This window comes from Papaver somniferum, chromosome 1 (genome assembly GCF_003573695.1).
Source record: "Papaver somniferum cultivar HN1 chromosome 1, ASM357369v1, whole genome shotgun sequence".
Classification (NCBI taxonomy): domain Eukaryota; kingdom Viridiplantae; phylum Streptophyta; class Magnoliopsida; order Ranunculales; family Papaveraceae; genus Papaver; species Papaver somniferum.
The window spans coordinates 122,810,806-122,830,606 of NC_039358.1; positions in this window are offsets into that span (position 1 = coordinate 122,810,806).

The window sequence follows — 19,801 nt, forward strand, 5'->3', positions numbered from 1 at the left end:
GGTTCTCAGTCATTTTGAAATTTTATGTTGTGCATATTCAGTTCAGTTGGCCACTAGAAAACTGCCTCTGCACCATTTAGCGCTAGATTTTGTTTGTTATTCTATCCTGAAGATTCTCTTAGTTTCTCTACAGTTACCTGCACCGTCAAAACTACCTTTTTCGCGGGATTATAAATACCTGGGATCATAGGAGAAATATTTATCATGCATGTCATCAATGTAGGTTAGTGACAGGTATTTAGACTAGTTATTTCCACAATGGTATCTCGCAAATGAGCATAATACAAATTATATAGGATTCATGTTATAATAATTAGGGTTGACATTCATAATATATATATATATATATATATAGCATTTATGTATTTAACTATAGTGGAATTCAGTAATCCAGTTATTCTGATACATTTTGTTAAGAACTTCGTTGCATCTAGCTTTCCAAATATGTCATCTGATTGTACTACACAACTCAGGTCAACCCATTGCAGCTCTATTGTGACTAGAAGAGGGGCGGTCAATTCTCTGTTTTTATATCCTTATGAAAAAATCTCATCTTCCTCCTCAGACCAATTTGACCAGCGAGTTCCGTTCAAAATGCTAGTATATGAAGATGTATTATCCACTTCACCTTTTTTCCGGAGATTCGGGTTGGGCACTACTACTAGTATTGTTATCAATGATATTATTTTTTCAATGATTACTTGATCAGGGATCTTATCATTATAAGTCTCAGACTTATCATCATTCTTCTACTATACTACTGGAATCAGAACAATTATAGTATTCAAAATATCATTTTTATGAGCAACGCTGTCATTAAATACAAATTGTTGGTAACCAGGATTCTTCACAACGTATTGTGGTATAATCTTCTTTAATTTTTTCTTTTTGAGCCTTTATCATCCATTGTTGATATCTTACACTTGCACTTACTAAGGCCATGCCCAATGACTTCGCAATGTGAGCAAAATGCAGGTAACTTCTCATATATAAAATATGTCATGAAGGAAAAGTCATCTCTCTCAACCAAGACCTTATCAGGATGGTGCTTTGATTTCAACTTGGACTCTTGAAAAATACTCGTAGGTCTTCTTGATTGTCGCATTGCCGACCTACAAAGGTATACTCATAGCACTTACAATTTTGAAAAGTGTCTTGATAGTGCCAATAATCATGATTAATGTGGTAGATACGAACCCATACCTGAGTTACAAAATATCTTAGAGTGTTGGGGTTAAAGTACGGAGTCTACTTTTGAAGGTGAATAAGGTGAATAATGCTCGGTCTTAGGAAAACTGCATCAGATTCTTGAGCTCTTCTGAGATCATCAATAAAATTGAATGAAAAACCAAAGAAACCCTATCCTAAAGGAGTAATATACTCCAGATAATATCAGCTGGCCAAAGGGAAATAAACTTTGTTTTAATGATATCAGTGGTTAATGTTGTTGTACCAAGACGTCCGATCAAGCTGTTCCTACAATCCTCAACACCCTTCTTATATTCATATTATGATATCCTGATCGAAAAATGATTTTCTTTGAAGTATGGTTTTGGAAATCTGAGAGGATGAGAAGTTTAGGTTTTGCACTGCGTCTGCAAAAGATACAATCGTTTTAGGTCTAGGAGAAGTTGGTCTTTCTGTCAAGGTTTTAGGATTGAGTAACGGTTCTAACAACATCAAATCATCGTATAGATGTCTTACACTCAGTCTTCTAACATTCTGTCTCCCTATTTTTTCGAAGTTAGAAAATTAAACACCTCAAATTTCTAGAATTTTTTAATACAATAAAAAAGCAAATACTTATTAAAAAGAAAATTGAAGAAATGATGTTAATTAATCGGAACTATAACGAGAAGAATACAAAAATAACAATAAAACAATAATAAACTTTCTTGTCGTATTAGTGTGAAAAATATCATTAATAAAGGTGTTTTAATTTTTTAGATTCAGAAAACCTATTTATTTTCTTTAACTAGCCGGTAAGTTTTGGCATAACTAAATAATAATGAAGTATATTATTGAAGTAGTTGCTAGCTATTTCTTTGGCTGCAGAAATGAAGAATAATAGCTGATTATCGAAGTTGATGCTCATAAATTGTCAAGACTTGAATGGTGAACTGACAAAAGTTCCCTTGAGACTTATTCACTTTATTAAGCAAATGGCTAGCCAGCTTAATTTTAGTCGAATTTTCTGTTGGAAAATTAGGTTAAAACACTAGAGGATGAAAACAAACAGAAGAATAGTGTGCCACTAATTTCAAGGATCTTTCGATTCTTTTATACAATAGTTCGACCTTACCCAATTAATTGGAGACTACAATACGTCACTCGAATTATGCCTTCAGGATTCAATGGTGCTCTAATACCGTAATCGAATTCAAGGATTGTACTTCCTTCACTCGATCAAGCACACACTGTTTAAGATTTTGATGATGCTATTAAAGAAAAAGAAAACAATAACATTTGATGTGTTTTCCAGAGAAAAAAATATCACTATTTATAAGGGGTTTTACATTTCTTTGACATGCATGTTAATCATCAATAGACACCTTCAAACGACATTCATGGTGGCTATTGCTAGAGACACATCTGTTCAGACTTTTACTGAATTTGAAATAGGTTTTCAAATCAAAACTAGAAAAAAAATCTATGAGCCCCCTTGGGATCCCCTTCGTAGCGGCAAAATAATGCAAACGTTTTTGAAAATATTCAATATCTTCTTATATCCTGCGACAGGCAAATTCAATTACTCATCTACTCCTGCTCGATGCTCATATTGTCAAGCGTAATATTCAGCGTCATCGGATATCTTCCCAACCTACTTGCAATGTTTCATGTCTTTCTTTGGAAGAAGTGGCTACTTATTCTTGTTAAACCCTTAGATTCTATTTGTTTGTTTGTTTTTTATTGAGTGTGGATTTTGTTGGTTTGTTGTTTATACAACTGTGGATCAAAAAACAAATAATTATGAATATGTATTTCGACAATAAAAATATTCCTTGCAATAATAAAAATTAGTTTGCTTTCAAAAAAACATGTGTGTTGATGGTGGTTTTCAGTTCAAGGTCAAAATTGTAAAACCTTGTTTATAATGCGTTGTCATCCTGCAAAGGAACAAAAGCCATTTGAAAGCGATGAGTGCATAAACCTCTTCGCTCACGGATGTATTGAGAAATTCAATATATTTGGATATATATATATAATTCACTTAGAATGGTGCATATAGCAATGATCCCAAATATTCTATGAATTTTATTCTCCACTGGCATCATTCACTAATGCATGACCTGCCTAGTATTTTCCTATGTAATGTTCCCAGCCGAACTCTTAATATTGGTATGACATGACGATTAATGTTCACTCGCAGCGGCGTAGCATGAATCTCCCGAAATGTCAGTATTGAGACCCGCATGAAAACATACACGTAGGCTACACAACTCTCTGATAAAGAGATTTTCGTGTCAATGCGCTTTTAATTGGAAGTTAGCACAATCGACGCGCTTAAATTCCTTAAGGAAAATCTAGACTGCCTATGTCAGTCTTAAAAATGATCACGGTCACACGATTTTGCCACACGATTCAACAAGCCTAGCCTACTCCTAGCGGAGCTAGGCGATCATCATGATGACCACCGGCGGGCCCACTAACATCCCATCCGGTCGTAATCCATTTAGTTCAACCGCAACACCCTCAAACGTTAGCCAGAACATGGGTGATCGCCCTGTTGAAAAATGAGCTCAAACGAGCTAAGACTGGCAAAAACGGTCTCAAAAACATCACGACCGCCCAACTTAGCTAGCCTAGTTGGACGGTTTAGATCTTCCTTCGAACGATCCAAGAGGTGTTCGTGTATTCACCGGCGACCCAACTACATCCCTAGTTGATCGGCCTGCACATGGCAAGCCAAGAGCACATCAAACCGATCGCTCAAAGTAGGGTGAATGCGCTATTTCAGAAACCCTAAAGTCGCGTTGCGGCAACGCGCTTGATGAGTGCCAAATAATGTATATATTTATCCCTTTTTGTTGGCATTTAACTCATCTTTTGTGCAGTAATTCTACATTTTATCTCACATTCTGTATTTTCATTGTTTTCAAGAATAAATATTTTTCTTACTTAATTTTGCATTTTTAGGTAATAAATAAAGTTTGGATGAATAGCGGAGCGGAAAAGAGCAGAAAAGTAGTGAAAATCCGGGAAGAAATTACGCAAGGAAGCCGCGAGGAATGGTGCGCACAAGTCCAAAGAGCTAGGAATGGGCTCAAGAAGGAAGAATTGTTCTTAAAGAAGATATGGGCTTGGCATACCCAAGGCCCAAAACCCTTACCCAAACCCATTTTCTATATCCATAACCGCCTCCATTATCAGCCGTTAGATGGGACTACATCGAAATCCTACGGTCGCTCCTTCGTAGAGCATCAAAATCTGAAGTCTCTGCAAAATACCACAGCGCTTAAATTCCAAACCTTCAGATTAGATTGTAGTTGAATCCAACGATCGCTTCTTTGCCTGCGCATAAAATCTCGATACTTCCGCTTAACACTACAACACCTAACCTCGATCTTCTCCGTCAGTTTTGTTGTATCTCATAATCCAACGGTCGCTACATACCTCTCCATCGTAGCCGTTCGATTCAATCTATATGGGATCATCCAACGCTCTTTACTTGCTGTTCATCAAAGTTCTCTACACCCGCTTCACACCCTAGCATCCAAAACCATCGACTTCACCCAAACAAGTTCTTCTTCCCCAAATCTTTTTTTTCCCCAAAAACTCTCTTCTTCCCCCGACAGTTGCAGTCGAGCTCTGCTCCTGCCTCTCTTCCATGTCCACTGTCACCCTTCCATCGCCACTTCCTCCACTGTCACCAAACACCACCTACACGCCGTAGCTCCCTCCCCTACCTATATAGCCATCTAACTCATTGATTTTTCACCACTGAAACCCTAGGTGATAAATCAATAAATTAGGTGAGGCTATAAGACGCAATTGAAGACATGGAGAGGAGCAGAGAAGAGAGAATAGGCATGGGTCGACATCAATTCAGGGATTAGGTGAGTGGACTTTTCAATTCAAAAATTAGGGTTTGCAAGTTAGGGTTTCGAAATTTGGGGATATTTTGTAAAACTGTAAAAGGCAACTGATGTGTGATGTAAAGGCTTATGCTGGGTTAGCAGCCAGTGTCCAGAACTGTTATGTTCTGTTAATGTTTTTTTTTGAGTCTCTTCAATTTGTGCTGTTTCATGCGCTGTTCCTGTTTAATCATGTATGTGTTCTGTTCAAATTGTTGTTCATGTTAAGCTGCTGTTAATGTGATGTTTGTGATGTTTGTTCCTTCATTGTTCATCTTTTGTTCACTATTTATGTTTTCCTGTTCTCTAATGTTCTTGTTATGTATGTTCTAAACCTCAAATGCTAGGACTAGATGAAACCATGAATCAATAAGATAGTCTTCATCATGTGCAGCTCATGTCCAATGTTGTTAAGCCCTTAGACTAGTTGTACTTTAACCAGACAATTAGTACTTTGGTAACTATTTTAGCTGTGAGTAGAATATCCCTTAGGTTAATGGTGGATTCAACATCCTAGTGTTCTTTCATCTCTCTTGTTTTGTCAACTGTTAGCTTCTCAAATGTTAGGATTAGTTTACTGTTGTGTGTCAATGCTAGGTTAGAGCCTTAGAGCATTGAGTTGATTGAGCAGTGGGGAGAAACTAGTGCTCACTAGTGACTGTGAGCAAGCTGGTTCTCTTCCCACTCTAGATGAATGCCTAAAGCCATTGCCTTGGCTTTGCTTTTTTTTTTCCTTCCTTTTTTTTACTTCACTGTCTTCTTCACACCCCTGCCCTTGGCTTAGGCCTTGGTTTACTTCCATTGTTCTTGTTTAGTTTCATTGCACTGTCACTTTTCCTCATTCCTTCACTGCCACTGTTTTACTTTCACTTGTCCTTCATTTTGTTTGCTATTTTCTCCTGCTACTTCAACTTCTCCCTTGCTGCTGCCTCCTGCATCTGAGTTTCTGCAGCTGTTGCTGCCACTCCACTTCTCTTACCATGTGCTACAACCACTGCTGCTGCTGCAACTGAGCTTGGCTCACAGCACAAGCCCAGTCCAGTCATTACAAAAGCCCACTGTTCTTCTATTCAAGCCTAAGGCCCAGCCAACTAAACCCAGTTCACTCTTAAGGTTCAAAAGCCAAAGGCCCAGTTCATTCCCAAAGAACTCAGGCCCAAAGCAATTCATCAAAGCCAACTGAATCCAAGACCATTCCAAAACCAAAGCCAAGCCCACTGTGCCTAGAAGTTACCAAAGCCCAATAGCAAATTAAAGCCCAAAATAGCTAAACACTACAAAACACTCCCAGTCTCTGTGGATCGACCCGTACTTGCACGAGCTACAACCGACGACCGTGCACTTGCGGTATTACTGTAGGCCCGTTTTCATTTCGCTTCAATTTTACACACTTTCGGGCCCACCAGCGCTTCTGTCGCAAATTGATCACGGTCGTTCATCTTCGTCAACCAAATTGAATGGCTTAGATCCAATTTTAGCCGACCCAGAAGACATCAACGTGATCAACGGAAACCTGCCTTTGCACCCAACCGATCGGCCTGTTCAAATTAATGTCCAGCGCCTTGAATCGATCGCCCAAATAGGGTTGGCCGCACGGCTCCTAAACCCTAAATTACATCAACGGTAATATGAAACTGCCGCTAATCATCTCTTCCATCTAACTTCGCTAGCATAGTCGAATGGTGTAGATTTGTTTTCAGACGTCCAACAGGGTAGCGTTGTGATCACCGGCCACCCCTCCTCCACAGGGAGCGATCGACCAAGTGGTATCTCACCCATAGGGTTCTCAAATGATAGCCCAAAGGTGGTCGGTCACGCTACTTCTTTTAAGACGTTCAATTCGCGACTAATTCGAACGAGCTCTAAAACTGCGATGTTTCCTGCACATCGATTATTTTCAGCTGCTTGTTTAAAAGCGATGTTTTATATACATTGATTATAAGCGATGCTTTACAAATCTTGATTCCACAAATAATTTTATTATTTGACCTAAAAGCATTGTGTGCTGCTTTTAGCGGCGAGTCTCACGACTTGACCCATTTACTCGAGACATCAAACATGTCCCAAACTGGGGGATGCTCACTGGGGTATTGGTCTGGCGGTTTACGGCGTGCAACGCGCCCATTACGAAAAAGTGCAAGGAAAGGACGGACGGTTAACAGTAATGAGAGTAGTGGGTGAAAGTGTGACCAGTTTTCCCCTGTAATGGAAATGTGGTGATCACCATTTTTTTACACAACCCCATTTCTCCACTACTTAACTGCCTCCACTTCCTACGAGATCAGGGGTGCGCTCAATGACTTGTATAAATAGGATTTCAACATATTTCAACACATGAAAAGTGTTATCAACACAAGTAACCAGAAACCATATTCTGATATAAGTCATAAAACAGTCACACCTTCATAATTGACATTCTGATCGCAAACACCTTATTCGCTTCCCTCCCTAATATCAACCCTGCTCCTTCACTTTGTGACCGAATTGAATATGGAACGACCATTTCTTGGTTTAGGCCAGAGTCTTACAGATTGATCTCTCGAACTTAAAATTACTCATGTGCATTGCATTTGTTTAGGATTTGAATTCGTTTCTCATCAACACACCCAAATTTGCCAAAAATAACATAATCGGTTTTTACCCCAAAACATCTGGCGACCACAGTGGGAGATTAGTCTCTCGGTTGCAAGATCAATTTTCAATTTCATTTCAATTTTCTCAAACTCAAGATGGTAGATCTTAGGTCTGGGTCAGTTACCAATGCTGATGCTACTGGCGCTGATAACACTCCTAGTGGCAATATCCCTGCTGTTAACACCAATGTACCGCCTGTCAGCACAGTCAACGTATCGCACGGTGTTGCATCCTCTAGCACCAACACCAGCAGCGCCGGAAGCATCCCCTCTGGCGTGACGCCTCTTATTACCAGAGCTAGAGCCACTGCTACTCCTAAAATTTCTTCGAGCATGACGCCCCCAATCGTCACCAGGGATGCCACCATTTCTCCATCAGGACGAGAGACTGGAAGAGTCAGAGGAAGTTCTTGCTAAAGCTCAGACGTACATGGTACTCACTTTTCTCAAGACGCTAACGGAAAGATTACCACCAGAACCGTGTCGACCCCAAATGGAGCAGACAAGGAACACTTTCATGACACCCGGCGCGAGTACTTCAACAGGGAGCAACTTCATAGATGAAGAAGTTCCTGTAGCTCCTGAACGACCATCAGAAAGGAATCAACAGTACAACTTTACCACACGAGAGAACCTGGAGCAGCTTCTCCAGAATCGAGGCAGGGAAAATCTAGCCACCATTCATCAGCATCAACCTCCTTATCCTCCTGACGTGCAGAAAATTCCCCTTCCAAGAGGATATTCTTCTTCCCAATTCTCCCTTTACGACGATATTGGTAACGCTCGTGAACACATCTTTCGTTTTTTGGAATCACTAGGGGAGCATGAATACAACCACGTCCTCCGCCTGAAAGAATCCTCAAAATCACTCACTACTAGGGCGTACACCTGGTACAACAACATCGCACCATACAACATAGCCAATTGGTGTGAAATGGTTACCGCTTTCTACAAGAAATATTTCTTTGTGTCCGAGCAAATCACTTTATCAGACTTGGGAAGGATGTTTCAGCGAAACAATGAACATCAAAATGATTATGTCAAGAGATTCAGGATTCAAGCGCTAGATTGTCATGATCCAAATATAACTGAGCATCAATTGGTGGAGCTGTGCATTAATGGCATGGTAACCGTCTATCGCGCTTTACTGGAGAACTTGCGTTTCCAAACATTCTCCGAGCTTCATGAAGCTGCTAAGCGGTCGGCCACAACGGTACCAACCTTGCTAGAGAGAACCCGGCCCGCCAAGAATGAAGATGCACGCAAGACTCGAGGGAACAGACACCTCATCAACAAACAATACAACACTCAACCTTATGTAAGCGTGGTAAGTGAAGGAAGAAAAATAAAATCTCCAGCTGCGGAACAACAATCCAAACGTGCGACGCCAGCACAACAGACAGCTCAGACCCGAAAAGTTGCGGTTAAGACGCCTGCACATCAACAAGAAACCGGAGAGGCTGATCTAACCTTCCCGTTTCCGATTGAAGAAGTAATTGAACTTCTAGAAGCATGGATTCAAGATGACGCCATCAAGCTTCCCCCTCTAAGACGTCCGCCAACCGAAGAAGAGATGGCAAATCCCAAATATTTTCATTACCATAGGTTTGTCAATCACCCAACCAGTTACTGAAATAAATTGAAGCGCATTTTCAAAGAAAAGGTGGATGCAGGAGAACTCCAATTAAGAAATGAAGGTGTTCACAGAGATCCCCTTCCTGTTAGGAGCTGCATGATTTCTGGGGACTCCGTCCACAAAACCGTACATTCTATGATGGAGCATTTATGTGAAATTCTGTATTTCTCCAAGGCGCAACGTCAATACATATTTGCAGTCCTCAACCGTATTGTATCAAGAAAGCGTCTGTTTCCAGTCAAGGAAGCCCCCCAATCTTTCTTGGAAAACGCGACCGCTAGATGCAACTGGGGACTCCTAACCACCGCTCACTTGAAGGATGTCGAGTTTGACAACACATTGATTGATGCAGCCTCTGATTTCAATATTGTCACCGTCAATACTCTGAGAGATGCAAAGATTTCAAAGCAGGAAGTTGTTCACTATCCAATCATAATCAAAAATTCATAAGGAGAGTCCAGAGACACTTACGGGTACATCAATCTCGAAATCAAGGTGGGAGATGCTCTAACACACGCCAAATTTCATGTGGTTAAAGATTACCCAAATTATGATATGGTCTGGGGCGCTCATGGATACACGACAATATGACGAAGTTAGGAGTATGTCGTTTGCCAGTGTCTATACCTGAAAGGGTCTCCAAAAAGTCGTCTAATCTTGAAGACTATTTGTTGTCGTATCAACAACTTGCGAATGTGACACAACTGCCTGGGGAGAGTGTATCAGCATTCGTTCGCAGATTCTGGACACAAGTAAGTCTTATTGAACAACCCTTTTTGCAACCAGTCACTTCTCCTTCCCCCAAGGATTGGAGACTTGATCCGATTATCAACCCATCCGTCACTAGGAGATGTGAATGGGATACCGGGACTTTCAAATATTTTATCAAAAGTTTAGAAATTGTTTCAGTCAAAGATGACGAACCTAAGAATCAAGTAGCCGTGCAACACCCAAACCCATTTCAAGTTGGAGATATGGTAACAAGAATTGCTGCTCAGCGTGCTCCGTCCAATCCCACAGAAGGGGAAGAAGAGCCGTACCTAGTGGCAGAAGTCATTTTGGGAGGTTACTGCAAGCTCATTAATACTGACAAGCTAGAAGGCGTAGTAATACACGCTCTGTGGCTCAAAGCCTTCAATACCTAAGATGTCATGCCGCCCTTGCCTCCAAAATTCCTTTTAGTGTTTCATTCAGCAATTTTCCTTTTCATGCACTATTTGTAATTCCTCAAAACTGATTGCACTACTTGCATTCATGACTAGAATTTCAATTTATCAGTTAATCAATGCATCATTTCTTTTAAAATAAGATTTTCCTGAACAATCTCAAGAAAAAGTCCCGAGTAAACTCAAGCCCTCACAAAATCATTATCTCATTACCCATTGATTCAAACCAGAAAAACTAAAACCATGAATGAAACATCTTATATGTATTTCACCGAAGAGGGGAATACGTGAAGAAAGAAAAAGAGAAGGGAATCGTCAAACGGCTGTGATTTTTAGGGTAAGCGCCCTTTTACGCGCTGAAGTGCATCCTACTTCGACGATGAAGCGGTCTCTCGATTACCACATCGCGGATTGAAACACGCTATCAAATTGAAGGTGGACATGTTCGTGGTCAATCCTTAATTTACATCATTGCATCCCCTACTTCGAGCTATCATTATTAGGGTTATATGAAACTATCATGGAGGCGGCGCCTGAGCACATAAAAACGCATCACCCCTTATATGTGTCGCATTCCCTTCGGCTGCACGACTCGATGGAATGGGGAGATTCTATTGTAACCCTACTGGAGAGCGCCACAACTAGAGTCTCAACATAACATGAATAAAAGAACCATCATTTAAAGAAAGCCTAGGCTCAGCCACCACTGAGTATAAGAAGAAAACGTCTACAAACTATGAAGAAGTGCTCATCTATGAAAAAAAAGTAACAAATGGGGAATCTGTTCATTAGCGAGATCAACAACGCCTTCACCGGAGCCGTCACTGGAAGCTGCTTCAACACCTTCGTCACAAGCCGTTATCGCGTCCTCTCCAGAAGCTGCCTCGACCTCCCTTTTGGACACTGCTTCAGCATCTCCTTCACGGACTGCCACCACATACTCTCCTGGAAGAGCCACCACATCCTCTCCAGAAGCCGCACGATTTCCCTTTCGGAAGCTGCACACACATCCCTTTCAGGAATTGCTTCAACATTCTCTCCGAAAGTCGCTTTAGCGCCCTCCTCGGAAATTGTGCTAACAACCTTTGGATGTTCGGGTTCGTCCACATCAGAGTCGAGGATTATGATGTCGTTTTGGATCGGGTAATCATGCCTGTTTTCGCTGGGAGGACTCTTATGCTCGATCCTTCGCCTCTTTAGCCGAGATGCAAACCTTTCAGCTCTCGCACTGGTTGGCTGAGATGCTTCGTCGTGCCTCAATTTCTCCTCCATACTGACTGAAGCCAAAAAGGCCTGAGTACGCTCTCGAACGATACATAAGTGCACAAGAGGCATACCATGTATATCACGACCACCTTCGCGAAACGGAGAATCTATTTTGTCCATCACTCCTCGAATGCGCTGGCCCTGGGCTTGTCGACTTCAAAGCTTTTCTCTGGGGAAGCAGAAGAATAATCATCACCAGCAATTCCCATGATGTACTGCAAGGAGGCATTATGATCATATCAACGACCGCCATACAAAAAAAAGGATCATCAATCAAAAATCAAATCATATGAGAAATATAGAGCAATACCTGGAACAAATAAGAATGCAACTCTGTGAGATCGGCTCGAACGCTTCCTTTATATATTCCACAAATCAACGAGGTCCCGGGAAGAAAAGGAATCTCTACTTGCCGTGTATAAAGCCTTCAGATGCGGGATAACGATCGCATAGATGCTTATCTACTTGAAGACAACTGACGTATGCTAAAAGAAAACGTATTCTGCTCAAGGGGCGAGCTAGCTTCTATCCTGGTAATGTACGCCGAACTTTTCTCGTGAATTTCCTTGATTGTCACCGTCTAGTGCCTACCCCGCAACAATGTCACTGTTACGTACTAGGCAGGGGACTTAATATTGATGGTGGTTTTCAGTTCAAGGTCAAAATTATAAAACCCTGTATTTAATGCGCAGTCATCCTGCAAAGGAACAAAAGTCATTTGAAAGCGATGAGTGCATAAACCTCTTCGCTCACGGATATATTGAGCAATTCAATATATTTGGATATATATATATATATATATATATAATTCACTTAGAATGGTGTATATAGAAATGATCCCAAATATTCTATGAATTTTATTCTCCACTGGCATCATTCACTAATGCATGACCTGCCTAGTATTTTCCTATGCAATATTCCCATACAGACTCTTAATATTGGTATGACATGACGATTAATGTTCACTCGCAGCGGAGTAGCATGAATCTCCCGAAATGTCAGTATTGAGACCCGCATGAAAACACTCACGTAGGCTACACCACTCTCTGATAAAGAGATTTTCGTGTCAGTGCGCTTTTAATTGGAAGTTAGCACAATCGACGCGCTTAAATTCCTTAAGGAAAATCTATACTGCCCATGTCAGTCTTAAAAACGATCACAGCCACACGATTTGGCCACGCGATTCAACAAGCCTAGCCTACTCCTAGCAAAGCTAGGCGATCATCATGATGACCACCGGCGGGCCCACTAACATCCCAGCCGGTCGGAATCCATTTAGTTCAACCGCAACACTCTCAAATTTTTTCCAGAACATGGGTGATCGTGTTGTTGAAAAATGAGCTCAAACGAGCTAAGACTGGCAAAAATGGTCTCAAAAACATCACGACCGCCCAACTTAGCTAGCCAAGTTGGACAGTTTATATATTCCTTCGAACGATCCAAGAGGTGTTAGTGTATTCACCGGCGACCCAACTACATCCCTAGTTGATCGACTTGCCCATGGCAAGCCAAGAGCGCATCAAATCGATCGCTCAAAGTAGGGTTAACGCGCTGTTTCGGAAACCCTAAAGTCGCGTTGCAGCAACGCCCTTCTGTCACAAATTGATCACCGTCGTCCATCTTCGCCAACCAAATTGAATGGCTTAGATCCAATTTTAGGCGACCCAGAAGACATCAGCGTGATCACCGGCAACCTGCCTTTGCACCCAACCGATCGACATGTTCAAACTAATGTCCGGCGCCTTGAATCGATCGCCCAAATAGGGTTGGCCGCACGGCTCCTAAACCCTAAATTACATCAACGGCAATATGCAAATTCCGCAAATCATCTCGTCCATCTAACTTTGCTAGCATATCGAATGGTGTAAATTTGTTTCCAGACGTCCAACAGGGTAGCGATGTGATCACCGGCCACCCCTCCTCCACCGGGAACGATCGACCAAGTGGTAGCTCACCCATAGGGTTCTCAAATGATCGCCCAAAGGTGGTCGATCACGTTACTTCTTTTAAGACTTTCAATTCGCGACTAATTTGAATGAGCTCTAAAATAACGATGTTTCCTACACATCGATTATTTTCAGCTGCTTGTTTAAAAGCAATGCTTTGTATACATCGATTATAAGTGATGCTTTACAAATATTGATTCCAAGAATAATTTTATTATTTGACCTAAAAGCATTGTGTGCTGCTTTTAGCGGCGAGTCTCACGACTTGACCCATTTACTCGAGACATCAAACATGTCACAAAATGGGGGATGCTCACTGGGGTATTGGTCTGGCGGTTTACAGCGTGCGCCGTGCAACTCGCCCATTATGAGAAAGTTCCAGGAAATGACGGACGGTTAACAACAATGAGAGTAGTGGGTGAAAGTGTGACCAGTTTTCCCTCGTAATGGAAACATGGTGATCACCATTTTTTTTACACAACCCCATTTCTTCACTACTTAACTGCCTCCACTTCCTACGAGATCAGGGGTGCGCTCAATGACTTGTATAAATAGGATTTCAACCTATTTCAACACGGGACAAGTGTTATCAACACAAGTAACTAGAAACCATATTTTGATACAAGTCATAAAACAGCCACACCTTCATAATTCACATTCTGATCTCAAACACCTTCTTCGCTTCCCTCCCTAAGATCAACCCTTCTCCTTCACTTTGTGACCGAATTGAATCTGGAACGACCATTTCTTGGTTTAGGCCAGAGTCTTACTGATTGATCTCTCGAATCTAAAAGTACTCCCGTGCAGTGCATTTGTTTAGTGTTTGAATTCGTTTCTCATCAACACACCCAAATTTGCCAGCAGAATCAGTTTTTACCCCAAAACAATGTGCAATATTCCTTTTATTGTGCATTACACTCCGATGGAATTTTAACCCATTTGGTAATATACTTTTTCAATAACGCGTAATTGGGGGATACTTTTTCTAATTGGGAGATATAGGAAAAAGACAAATACAGAATTTAAATAATAATTCAGAGTCACCCCTTATCCATGTATTTTAACTAATTCCTAATCTACCCCTCACTAATCATGGTTAATTATGATTAAGTTAATAGATTAGTTTATAATGATTAGTATAAATCATTATCATTGAATTTATTGATGCGACAACATCAAACCAAGATATTTATGATCATGAAAATTTAGAGAAGAACCAACCACGAAAGTAAACAAGTTGAACATACAAGTGTCCCAAATACTCATGTATAGGTATTAATGTATTGAAATTTGATTATCTTTTTCATTGTTACGCTTGAAAAAGCTCAGTGTCGGCATGCTAAAAGTATGAATACCATGCCGGCATGGACCTGCCGGCACATAATGTTCATTATCGGGCATGCCGATAGTGGTGATGGCATAATACATTGCTTAACTTGTTATGCCGGCATACGGTGCAAGTTTCCCATAAACTTGTGTTTTTTTCACTTGACTATCGGCATTGATAGATTTTTATCGAGCATGCCGACAATTTTGATTTCGGCATGGTATTCATACTAAAAACAGTGCCGGCATAGTAAAACGGCATGGTGTTCATACTATAACTATGTCGGCACGCAGAACCGGCATTGTATTCATGATGAATACAATACCGGTATTAACTGAAACTGAAAATTCCAGTTACAATTTTTGACTCTACCTAAACCGAGTTAGAAAAATAATCGTAACGGAGAGAGAAGGTGAAGAAAAGTTGAAAGGAAATGAGGATATGAAAAGAATAATTTAAAGGATATTTTAATATTTCCGCCCTAAAAAACACCCCTTAACAGACACTATTGAATGGGGATAGTAATTTATATCTCCCAATTAGAAAAAATATCCCCAATTGCGCGTTCTTTTTCAAATCCGCGGATAATTAGATTACATGTCATAAAATGTCCAAATTATTTTGTAATAGAATGATGGACGATCGGAATATTTCTTTTGTGGCACAATGAGAAGATTTACTGCACATCAAAAAAATTAAAATACAAAACATATTAACACGTAGTATACCAAAAAAATAATTTGTTTCTAATAAGTGTCAATGAACTGTCAATTTGACAATATTATCAAGATCTCTCTTTATACATTAGCATTTTTAGTTGTTTTTGGCAATGTGAAGGCAACTCTTTGGGGTTGCCTTTTGGACCCTTGAAGCAACCCTTCATCATGCCTAAAACGTGCAATAATTTTTTTGTTTGTTCAAATCTCCATTCTAATTATACTACTAATATCTTGGTTTTATGGACTGTATAGACGATCTTGGTTTTATGGACTGTATATAGACGACTTTGACATTGAACCGTAAACAACATATGGCACACTCGAACTTGCTGAAAGATACTATTAGAAGTAATATAAAAGATTGAAACTAAAATCAATGAGAGATAAATTGGAAATTTTATGGCTCCAAATGTTGTCAAGACTAAGCTATTAATTGACTGATATCGCACCTGAGTATATTACTAGTATATTAGCTGGAAAGGGAAGTATATTAAGTAGCACTAATTGTTAACCATAGTAATACTGTTAGTATAAAGGTGCCGCAAAAAGTGAAACTACGAGCTTTTGTTGTTACAACCCAAAACAGAAGACTAGTATTATCACGAATTCAAGCACACAGTGAGCATGCACCTTATCATAGCAGCTTAGAAATAGATGGTGTTAGAATGGAGATCCTACCGTGAAGTGAATGCTTAATGTGGTCAGAGTGCCTGAAAACATTCTTTTTATAAAATAAAAATTGAAGTAAATTTTAGAGCAATTATTTTGTTTTACAGATAAAGAATTTAATATTGATAAGTTTCTAGCTCAAATCCTTAATATCATTTGTGGATGATTTTATCACTGATTACTGTAATATCTCCATAGCGTTTATAAATCATCCGGAACACTCCACATTCCATGATAATATTGGCAATTTTTATGGGAAGATTTACCCATTTTGATCCCACTATGAACTCCACGAAAGAGAAAAATGGCTGGCCAAACGGGCACATTTAGTGGTTTGCTCATTTCGATTCAGTTCTAGCCGTTAGCGGACTAGCGTAATCTCCACGGCTAGTAAATCTGCTGGCGGTTCAAGGTAATCCGCGCGGCCCTTCTCTGCCCCCAATAGATAAATCTGATTTTCACCATCCAATGACTCTAATTCTTTTCCCTATAAATTCAGCTCATTTCAACTCAAAATTCACACCTTCTACACCTCTAATTCTAAATTTCACAATTTTATATCATCTTAGTAATCATTTTTGCTTCATTTGAAGCACACTACTCATACCATCTCAATCTATCAGAATTTTTTTCAAAAATCCCTATTTACAATAAACATGGCAACCCCCTCGCAACAATCACAACAAAAAACACAATAATCACAACAACAAACGTAACAAAGATCTGGTAGAGTCTGTGGTGCCAAGTTTATGATGAATGAAGATGAATCAATTTTTAGGAATTATGTATTTTTTACATCAAATCAATGGTTGTTAGCAACATGAGAATACGTTTCATGGAAAGATTTTTGGAAAATTCCATGAAGAAACGGGTAACATCCATAATTGTGACCCAAAGGGTTGTCTCATTATTTTCATGCAATTAGTAAATATGTTAGTGAATACGCAGCTTTGATCATGCAAATGTGGCGCTGCAAAAGAAGTGGTGAAGGTGAACCGATGTGGACTGAATTTGTCGATAAGAGTGGAAAAAATCCCACAAAACTGGTTTCCAACACGAAAATTGTCTCAACATTCTGATGGTGCTTAACAAATTTAATCCATATGTGTTGGAAGGTAATCAAATGCCGACAATATCACCATATATATGGTCCATTTTCGTAGGATTTTCAGAATGGTGCATTTTGTCTCCTCACCGGAAGGAAATGCATCTCCGCATGTTGGGTATCAAAGTAGTCAGGAAAAACACAACACCAATATGGATGTTAATATCAATTTCCAAAGAAGAAGAGGAGGGGGTCAGAAGGCCGAAAAAGCTGCGAAATACTCAGCCCAAACAACAGCAGAAGGAGGTTCAACCGAGTTCAACTACTCCGAGTATATGGAAAACGACCACCAGATAGAACTAGATAGAAGAACATGTCAGGGATTGGAACTTAATAGGTCAACTTCGAAAGAGTCCTCTTTATCGAGAACAACATAACATGGATTTTAATAGGAACAAGCTACTCTCTGTGAACACTTCAATAATGAATTCACGGTAACTTAGGTTATGGGAGCAGGAAGTAGATAAGGTGGAACAACAACTGAATGAACAACAAAACTACCAACATGCCAAGTATGAGAATGAGGAAGACGATGTCAATATCGATGCCTCAGAAGAAGATGAAGATGATACCTCCTTGATTATGTGTACTATATATTTTTTACTGTAATTTAGTAATTAAGTTTTATTTAAATGTATTTGGTTTAACTTATATTTATTGCAATTGCTTTTAACTTATTAATGTAAACAGTCTCACTACATCATATCGTATTCTAAAGTATAAATTAAACCTATTGCAATAAACAACATTTAATTGAAAAGATTATTATCTGCCTCGGTTTTAACGACTATGTGTAGGTGCCATTGATCTTCTTGCTCATTTTGTGGCCGAAAGGTGCTTAGTTAAATCTTCTGTTATCTATCCATTGAGGCCCCGATTTTGTTTTGATATGTCAGTTACAAGCCTATATTCTCTTTCCAGACGACCATGGTGCACCACAAGCCTCGACCTTAAATCTTCGTCTGGATAACTAGTCCAGGTGGGATCACGTATAGTTTCCTCAATGATCATGTTATGGAGAATCATGCAAGTTAGCATAATTTTTTTCATTTCTTGAAGATCAGAAAAATGTTCCCGCCCGACTATGATAGCGAACTTCATAAATGCCAAAAGCGCGTTCAACATCTTTTACCACAACCATTTGTCGGCCGTTAAAATACTTCACATCCTTCGCAGTCATTGGTCCAAACCCTCTCTGACTATAAGCTTGAACCAAAGTTGACCATTCTGAATAAATCACGTCTGCAAGATAATACCCCTAAGTATAGTCATGACCGTTGCTGATGAAATTACAGTATGACACGAGAACATACTTAAGATCTTCAAACATTTGTGATTTATGCAAAACATTGATTTCATTTTGTGAACTCGGGAGTCCAATAAAAATATTCCAAGACCAAATATTTCATAAGTAGCCGAAGCTTCCAAAATTATTGTTAGTTTTGGATGGTGACCCTTATATTGACCTTCCTATCCAACCGGACACGAATACTACGTCCAGTGATGCAATCTAGACTACCTGGCATTCTTGGAAAATCCCTATTTGTATTTTCCCCAGTGATTCTATTAAAATCTATTTGAGTAGGTTTTCTTAATAAAGTTGGACCAAAATGGTTGACTATATATTGTTTCGCAAAACATTTTGAGATACCTAAATGCGGTTGTTTTTCCCATACGAATGTACTCATTTATAGAATCCTCTAGTACCCCATAACATAGTATTCGCAGAGATGCAGTGACCTATTGTTCAGGACTAAAGCCTCGTGCATGTCGTGCATCATACTAATAATTAAATAAAAGTCGTACCAGAGAAAGCTCAACAATAATCTTTTGAGTCAAGTTGCGTCCCATGCGGAATAGATGCTGAAAATCCTCCTCCGAATACACACATCCATGACTAAAATAATCATACACCATTTTATCGTGGTAAAAATGTCGACATCGCCACGTTCATCTTCTACTCATAACTTCATGTGGCTATAAAGGCTTTGGTATCATCCCTGGATGTAATTGCAACATAAAAGTTCGTTGCCGTCTATCCTGAATTGCGTCTTCATCTATTTGACGCAAATCTCTATATATATTTCTTACTCTTCTTCGTACAAGGTTTCATCCATTTCCATATCTTCCTCAGAAGAACCAAAATCATGATTCATGGTTGAAAAATTAAAGCAAATGAAATTGATGAAAGACTTTTGTGATTTTTGGAAGATGAAATCGAGTAGTATATATTTGGGTGAAAAATAGTCGTTCCGGTAA